This window comes from Vicia villosa, linkage group LG7 (genome assembly GCF_029867415.1).
Source record: "Vicia villosa cultivar HV-30 ecotype Madison, WI linkage group LG7, Vvil1.0, whole genome shotgun sequence".
Classification (NCBI taxonomy): Eukaryota; Viridiplantae; Streptophyta; class Magnoliopsida; order Fabales; family Fabaceae; genus Vicia; species Vicia villosa.
The window spans coordinates 81,582,416-81,591,901 of record NC_081186.1 but is presented as its reverse complement, the minus strand read 5'-3'; positions in this window follow the sequence as shown (position 1 = coordinate 81,591,901).

The following is a 9,486-nucleotide window of genomic DNA, read 5'->3' as shown; positions in this document are numbered from 1 at the left end:
GAATCAGATCATGGTCTGCTTAAGACAATTCGAAATCCTTCTTGATATGGTGTTTTTCAGTCTCACACATTGATTAACATGCTCCTTGAACAGAAGAGATTCTCCTTTATCCTTAGCTGTGTTTATCAGAGCAGAACCTGCCCATTCAGATTGCCACAATTTACTTAAAAATTAAAAAACTATACAAATTTTCCATAAATTAAAGGCTGAAGCATTTATGTTGACTTAACTTTTATTTTTAATTTATTTACAAATTTTATTTAAATTTTAGTCCATAAAATTTATTTTTAATTTATTTAAAATTTTCACTTAAACTTAAGTCCATATAAATTTTAGGGTTAATACTACTTTACCCCCCTGCCATATAAGCGAGATTCGGTTTACCCCCCTCTTAAAAAAAAACTTATTGGACAAACCTTGCAAAATAAAGATTCCATCAAATTTGACCCTGATCAGTTTTTTTGGCCAAGATTCTTAGAATCTTGCCTACGTGGCATTTTTGGTAGTGCTGACTGTACAACACATTGCTTATGTGGCACAGTCAGCACTGCCACGTGGAATTTATTTTTTTTTAAATTTTTTTTTGAAAAATTTTTTTATTAATTTTTTTTTATTAATTTTTTTTATTAATTTTGTTGATTTTTTAAATTTTTTTTTTTTAAAAAAAAAATTAACATTTCTTTTACGTTTTTATTATATATAAATTATAAAAAAATTGAAAAAGAATTAAAAAAATTTTACGTTTTTATTAATTTTTTTTTAAATTTTTTTTCCAAAATTGTTTTACTGTTTTTTTTTATTATTTTTAAAATTTATTTTTATTATATATAAATTCGCAGGTATTTTCAAATCCGTAGGTAAATCCACAGGTATTGTCAAATTCGCAGGTAAATCCGCATGTATTTTTAAAGGTAAATCCGGAGGTAATTTTAAATTCGTAATTAAATCCGCAGGTATTGTCAAATCCATAGGTAAATCCGCAGGTATTTTAAAATCTGTAGGTAAATCCGCAGGTATTGTCAAATTCGTAGGTAAATTCGCAGGTATTGTCAAATTCGCAGGTATTGTCAAATTCGTAGGTAAATTCGCAGGTATTGTCAAATTCGTAGGTAAATCCGCAGGTATTTTTAAATCCGTACGTAAATCCGCAGGTACTGTCAAATATTTTTTAAAAACGTAAAAAAATATTAATTTTTTTTAAAAAAATATTAATTTAAAAAAAAAATTAATTTTTTTAAAAAAAAATTAATTTTTTTTAAAAAAAATATTAATTTTAAAAAAAATTTCAAAAAAAAAATTAAAAAAATAAATAAATTCCACGTGGCAGTGCTGACTGTGTCACATTGCTTATGTGTTGTACAGTCAGCACTACCAAAATTGCCACGTAGGCAAGATTCTAAGAATCTTGGCCAAAAAAACTGATCAGGGTCAATATTGATGGAATCTTTATTTTGCAAGGTTTGTCCAATAAGTTTTTTTTTTAGAGGGGGGTAAACCGAATCTCGCTTATATGGCAGGGGGGTAAAGTAGTATTAACCCTAAATTTTATGTTACTAATTTTAATTCTGATATGATAATTTAAAAATTTAACTATTTTATTGATTTAAAATTATCTATAACATTTCATTTAAGATCAAGATTTTAATTAAAATACATCAACAGTGTAAAAAAAGTGTTGTCTATACCTATAACAGCGCTAGAATAGACAACGCTTAAAAGTGTTGCCTAAGGTAAAAAAAAAAGTGATGCCTAAGGTCTTTGTTGGTATGGTGGAAATCAAAATTTTAATAATTTGTGGTGAGTGTAAATTATGGTTAAGGTTTGAGAGTTTGTGTTTGTGGATGTAGGTAAAGTTTTGTAACTTGACATTTGAATTGAAATACCATGTCAACATCCAACAATAAGTTTCTAATATAAATAAATCAAATTAGAATAAGACGAGGGTCTGGTGAGGCGAGTCAATTAAGTTACAGGGTAGAGAAAATGAGGCACACCCAAGGAGGTGGGTTTCATCCCTAGGGAGACGAGGGTGGATACTGCTTCCATGGATGAGAGCCCCGAGATGGATAACCTGCTAGAGGACCATCAAAGCATGAATTATATATAACACCCATCTAAACCCATATGTAGAATTTGCATATATTATAATAGTTAAATAAACACTAATCACCATTGAGAGTGTCACATTCGTAAAAAAATCATAATAAAACGGCCTCCTCCTTAACACAGGTTTTTAGATTATTCAAACAACATACTTCTTCAATAATAATAAATCTAATTCAAGTTCTCGCAGCGGAATTCATAATTCAAAACATCTCAAATATCATAACATGTAGTCCAATTTCAAAAGAAATAAAAGAAATATATTATTCAAATTAAACGACCCCAACCCCGACATTACGTCTCAGTGCAAGACCCTCTTTATTCAAAATAAAGAGCTAAAAGACTCCACGAAGCTATCCTTTAAGCTTCAAAGATTACCAATACAAATCACAAATCACCAAGCATCGATCATATTCATCACAACTTCATCATATCATCATCAATCAACCAAAACCCAAAACACAAACCCAACCTATAACTATATAACTCTTGTATCAATTATACGAATTACTATAACTCCCTGGATATTAGATTCCTAGCAATTGATTTGTGTTCCAAGTTCTAAGGTTGTTTCTCTTCTCTCATATTCGTGCCCTAGCTTTCTTTTTCACGCTTCTCCCAATTTTCGCGTTTGCAAAGAATGCACAAAACACTCGTTCTCTTTCCTTGTATCATCATCAATCAACCAAAACCCAAAACACAAACCCAACCTATAATTTTATAACTTTTGTATCAATTATAAGAATTACAGTAACTCCCCTTACCTTGGATTCCTAGCAATTTATTTGTGTTCTAAGTTCTAAGGTTGGTTCTCTTCTCTCCTATTCGTGCCCTACCTCTCTCTTTAATGCTTCTCCCAATTTTCACAATTGCAAATAATGAACAAAACACTCGTATTCTTTCCCTTTAGTCAAACTTACTCCTCAAAACCCTAATATGATATTCATATTATGCCCTCACTTACTCCGCGTACCACTATCACCTCTATTTTATTTAATTAAATAATAATGCTAATTAGTAATTCCAAAACAATTATTCTAATTATCTATATAATTATATTATTCTAATTAACACCTAAAGCCATGCTACCCCACATACATCAAACTTAGGCATTTATCCAAACATCACATAATATCACAATCACGTCATAATACTCGCAAAAATCCATATATTTATACTAAATCAATTAAATATTTAAATAAATAATTAATCTAGATTTTGGGGTGTTACATGAACTTCCACGTTGTCCATGCACTCTTCTGCTATTTGGATTGTTGCAGATGCAAATGAATATATCTAGAGCGATTATTATGATGACGAGTGAAGCTTCTTTAAGATAAGTCATTAGAGTTGAGTTGAGCATCAATATACAAGACAATTTGATAACTAGTGTTGTGCATTTTTGTCATATGGAATTCCTCCAAGGTGATCATGGAGCTAGCCTGAAAAAATGATGACAGTGCATTACTTTGGGAAATTAGGATTTAGGGTAGAAACCTCGAGGAACAACTAGGAAACACCAAACATCAATTGAAGGACTAAAGAATGATATCACTAAGTGTTCCAATGTTCTTCAAATGACCAGAAAGCTGCTAGAGACGTTGACAATAGGCATCGAAATTTGGAAAATCATTCATGCGGGTGGATGAGAAGTCCCGCTCAAGATTAAAGAACCATGATTTTTGGTTATCCTAAAAAATATCAGCTAAACACTACAACACAGCCATGATGGCGGATTCCTTTTTAATATAGGGGTAAGGAGTCAGTAGAGATGGTGGAATAAATACATGAGAACTGTGGAATCAAGGGTTTTTCATATTCCAAAATCATTATCAGTAGAGGTAAATTTTCTTTTCTTAGTTTTGAAAAAATGTGATGGACTACTTTGTTAGCACAAGCTTGAACTTAAAACAGTTCATCCCAAATGGTTTAGTAATCTTCTCCATCTCTAGCACAAAGGGAATTTCGCTTTTAATATTAGTGACGACGTGGGTTTGGTGAAACTTCTGTCTATTGGAAGAGAAGTGCAACTTGGTGGGGTTGTCGACCCTTGTATAAGTATGCTTGGATTCATCACTGAAAAAAATATGGTGACTGATATATATATATATATATATATATATATATATATATATATATATATATATATATATATATATATATATATAGAGAGAGAGAGAGAGAGAGAGAGAGAGAGAGAGAGAGAGAGAGAGAGAGAGAGACGTAGCACAATGAGAAAAGGAGGGAGGCGCGGAGGTTGTTGAACGTCGTAGTGGCACGACTGACAGTGTTGCGAAGAAGGTCTTGTGTTGAAGGAATGTTTACCTCGTCAATGTATTATCTTTAAAAACTTCATATAAATATTTTTCTCCGAGCTTTAAGACATGAAGAAGTAGGTTGTTGGTGTAGTCATTTGTTTCCCATCACAACCTTCTTTAGTATTATCCTAAAATTTAGAGTTGTTTGAAGAACTCTTTCCATCTTTCCAGCACCTGATGTCACTATTGTCTGTTGTTGATTTCATCTTAAAATTTGGATCTTAGGTTGACGATGATGATTAAAGTTGAGGATAGGTGATAAAATTTTCTTAGGGTTGAGTTTATGGAAAGTTAGAGATAGGGTCGAGTTTATTTTAACATAGTCTTTTTTTGCAGGGATTCGACAAAAGAAGAAAACAAAATTGAATTATGTGTGATTCCACACATAAAAGAAAACACGAGAAATAAAAAATAAAAGTGGATTAGTTTATTCACACATCTTTGTTTTAGACAAACAGTCGCTTGTCTTTTTCCTAAAAAAAAAAATAAAAGTTAAATTTGTTTAGTGTTAATCCATAATTGACATAGCTATCAGTCAAATTCAATAAGTATGATTCATATAGAGATAAATTTAAAGAGAAAGAAAAAACAAATCAACCATGATATATGAGTTGTCTGTGAAGTGTAACTTGATGAATTAAAATAGTTATTTTAAAATGATAATAAAAAACTTTATTCATTTACATTAGTAGTGATATGACTATTTCATTTCTATTTGGGTATAACACAGTGAAAGAAGGACCTCTAAATTTTAAAGTACAATAAGAAATATTTCGATATAAAAAATCTAAAAGATATGAAGTGGCCCGAATGAATGATTCCACCAAACTATAATGAATGAGAAAGAGGCTATCGGGGAGGAAAAAGCTAAACAATTGCTATTTTATCGCTACCATTTCTTTGTTTGCTGAAAAGCCATACACATTTTCTATAAACAGACAAACTATAATATTCATGCACAACTAATAAACGCAAGCATAAATAGTTAAGTTTACTTAATATATGATCTCCATATATACTATTTATTATGTTATTCAATAAAAAAATGTAACAATATTGTACTGTGTGTAAAGAGAAGTAATTGAGGTCATTGAATTTTTTCTTTTTCTTTTACTCAATTAACTACTTATTCCATCAATGAACATTTCATTTAAATTAAGAAAACTAAGCTCCAATTGAATTATAACCATACCCCCTTCCATGTTTCTATTATTTTAGCTTTTTTAACCAATAAATTACTTCTTTTTTTCGATAATAAATTATATTAAATATCTTTGGTTATATATATATATATATATATATATATATATATATATATATATATATATATATATATATATATATATATATATATATATATATATATATATATTATAAAATAAAGATTTTAGGGCCGGTGCATTCAATTTAAAGACTATGTATAATATTAAAAATGGACCTAAAGTTTAAAAAAAAAAAATTTAATAATAAAAAATAACACCCCCTTCCATTAAAATAAGAAAACTAAGCTCTAATTGATTTGATAATAATCTCAATTGCTTACACTTAATGATCATATACGTTGAAGTAGGATGCTTTAGTAGCTATGAATTATAACCAATGGACCTAAATTTTAAAAAATAAATAAATATTTAATAATTACAAATAACACATAAAAATACAATTGTATATTAACAAAATGAAACACTAAAAAAATCAAAGTAGTATTTAAATTATAAATTATTTTATATAAATTTTTAATTTTTAATATTTCTTTTTTAATTTTTTTTTGTCTAACTATAGAAAAAGATTGGGCCCCTAAAATCTTAGCCCCGATGTTGTAGGGCGAAGTGCAGGCCCGAGCCCGAAAAATCCATGTAAAATAATGATGAAATTCAGGTAATTTGAATTTAGTTTGGTATCAATAGTGATTCGGTTCGAACCAAATCATTGTAAAAATTCATTTAAACTGAAATTAACAATTTTTTATTAAAACTGAACCGAACTTAAATTATTGGTTTATTATATCTTTTGAAAATTTTAATCCATCTCGAACTGTTAGAAATATTCTTTCTCAAACCAAACCTTTAATTAAAGAGCCGAACCATGAAATTCTTTTTTGAAAGTTTTAGAACTTATTTTTAGTATTTTTTAATTTTCAATTTCACGTTTGTCCGATTTCAATTTTGATTTGGTTCGATTTTAATTTTTATACAATTCTAAAACTATTTGTGCCATATGGGTTGGTTGACTTACCGAACATAATAATTTAATTATTTTAACTACATTTGGATTTTGTTCGAGGCTTCGGATTAAATTATTTATTTATTCAATAGTCATAGAAATCGACATCCTTAACTAATCAAATAGTACAATCCTTTATCATGTCATTTTTTAAATTTATTTTATTTTGAAAATAAATTATAATTTTAAAACAAATTTTACTAATATACCAAGACCCAACTTTATCAAAGAATTTATCTAAAATAATACAAAACTTAAAAAAAAGTTATTTTATAAGTAAGAACTAGTATATCATTATTATTAAATGAGAAAGAGATAGGCTAGGCGGGAGGAAAAAAGCGAAAACATTTGCTTCTTTTCTTTATATATATATATATATATATATATATATATATATATATATATATATATATATATATATATATATATATATATATATATATATATATATATATATATATATATATATATATATATATATATATATATATAAAAGTTTATTCAAATGCATCCGACTATTATATAATGCTATATATTTGAGAAAAGAAGTCTGACAGTGTGAAAAGGTTTTACACTGTCAACCATTTACAACCACGCATTCAATTACTTTTCACTTTTATTTTAATTGTTTTTAATGACATGGCATTTTATTAATTTTGTATTGATTGAACGTGTAAAATAATTTTACATTGAAGTGTACGAATATTATTCTCTATATATTTTCTATAAATTAAAGGCTGATGTATTTATATGGACTTAACTTTTATTTTTAATTTATTTGCAAACTTTATTTAAATTTTAGTTCATAAAATTTTATTTTTAATTTATTTAAAATTTTCTCTTAAATTCAGTCTATATAAATTTTATGTTACTAATTTTAATTCTGATTTAATAATTCAACTATTTAATTGTTTTAAGGTTATCTATAATACTAAATTTAAAATTGAATAGTTATGTTTACTGATATTTTAAAGTTCTAACATATTGCTCAACACATCTTCTTCTATAGACTTTAGAAAAGAAGTTACCACAACACCAAAAATCTCTTTAACACCTTTAGAAAAGAACTTATCGCCAACACCAAAAGTATCCAATAGACTTTAGAAAAGAAGTTACCACCAAAGGTACATGCATAATTTCCTATAGTTTTTAAATTGAGAGTTTCTTCACCCACCTCCTAATCTTCTTGCCTATCTCCGGTGAATTTACCAAAATACCCCTAGTTTCAGAAGTTTATTTCCGAAAGCGTACTTTTTTGAAAAAAAAGGTGTTTTCGCAAATGTATCTCCGGAAATGTGTTTTTTTTGAATATAAAATATTGATTTCGGAGATGCATCTCTGAAATAAAGTTATTTTTCAGAAAATTGGTGTTTTCGGAAGTTCATCTCCGAATTCACCCCCTTTGGAGGAATTCGAAAATGTACTTCCGAAATAATGTCTGGATAGAAGAAAAATGAAAAACAAGAACGATTCGCTTTATTTAATCGGATGAAGATTACATCGATCACATTACATAAGATTAAAGTTACATATTGTTAAACACGGGTAGGTGGGGATGAGTCAACATTTTGATAACGTCGACCGTCGATCTTTGAAGTTTCGCGTCCAACTCGATCGGGCCCTTCGAAGAAAATCGGTCAAAGATTGTCCACAAAATCTCTAAATCTTCGTCGTTCTTGATCTCAAAAGGTGTGAACTTAATGTCTCCCTCGTCGTTAAGCGATGGCGAGCGGTACTCGAGCTTGACAACCTTTCGATACTCGGGATAGTGAAAAAGCGTGTTGAGCGACCTTATCAACTCCAAAAACGGCGTGTTGCGCGAGAAGCGAAATTGGAACGACATCAGGTAGCGTGTTTCAAAGTAGACGAATGCAAGGTGGGGGTAGGTTTGTGTCATTTATGTTTTGTATTTATAGACTTATTGGAGCAATGATGGCCCAACAAACCTTATCCTTCATTCAAGGGATGTTTCAGAAATGAACTTCCGAAAATGGGAGGCAGAGATGTATATTTCGGAAGTTCATTTCCGAATTATGCAGAAACAGAACTAAATTTTGCATTTTGTTGATTTCTTAGTGTGTTGTGTAACTTGAACAAAAGGAATTCACAATAAACATAAATTAGACAAAGATGACATAAAACATACTTATATTATATATGTATTGAATCGGTCCGATTTTACATGATAAACAACAATACATACAAAAATGGTCATTACAAATAAAAAACGATCTGGAACAAACTAAAATTCACCGAACCAATCGGGGGATCCTAAGTCCAAAATAGGTATGTTCTTCGACCGCTCTCTATTTTGCTCGCGCTCTTGGCGCATCATTTCTTCAAACTCCTCCATTCTTGAAATGAAAGGATCCAATCAAGTCTCCGCCTCATTTGAATGATGCGCCTTTGACAAGAAGTAGCCGGTATAGGACACCCCGGTTTCAAAAACACTTGGACGAAGTGCCGCGATCATAGATACCCGATGCATATGATCCGGCCCGACGCGTCCAATGCCGGTCGACTATGAAGTGGAAAGAAAGTCTCACTTAGTCCAAACCTCGTCAAATCAACGCATACAATATCATATGCACTTGCTATTAGATGACCCATATCGGGGAATGACATCCACTTCGAAACCGGAGCGATACCGGTAAGTGATGGAACAAGTGAATCATGAATATTCGCAAACTTTTCTTGATTTTCATATAGTTCGCCGTAGATGTCCCGGTACGAAGTCAACTCCGCAATAAGTTCCCGTCGGACTAAAGTGTGATTATTTTCCCCTTTACCGAGCAAACCCGCAACGACCCTATATCCACAATTGTCGTCGCCTCCAACATTA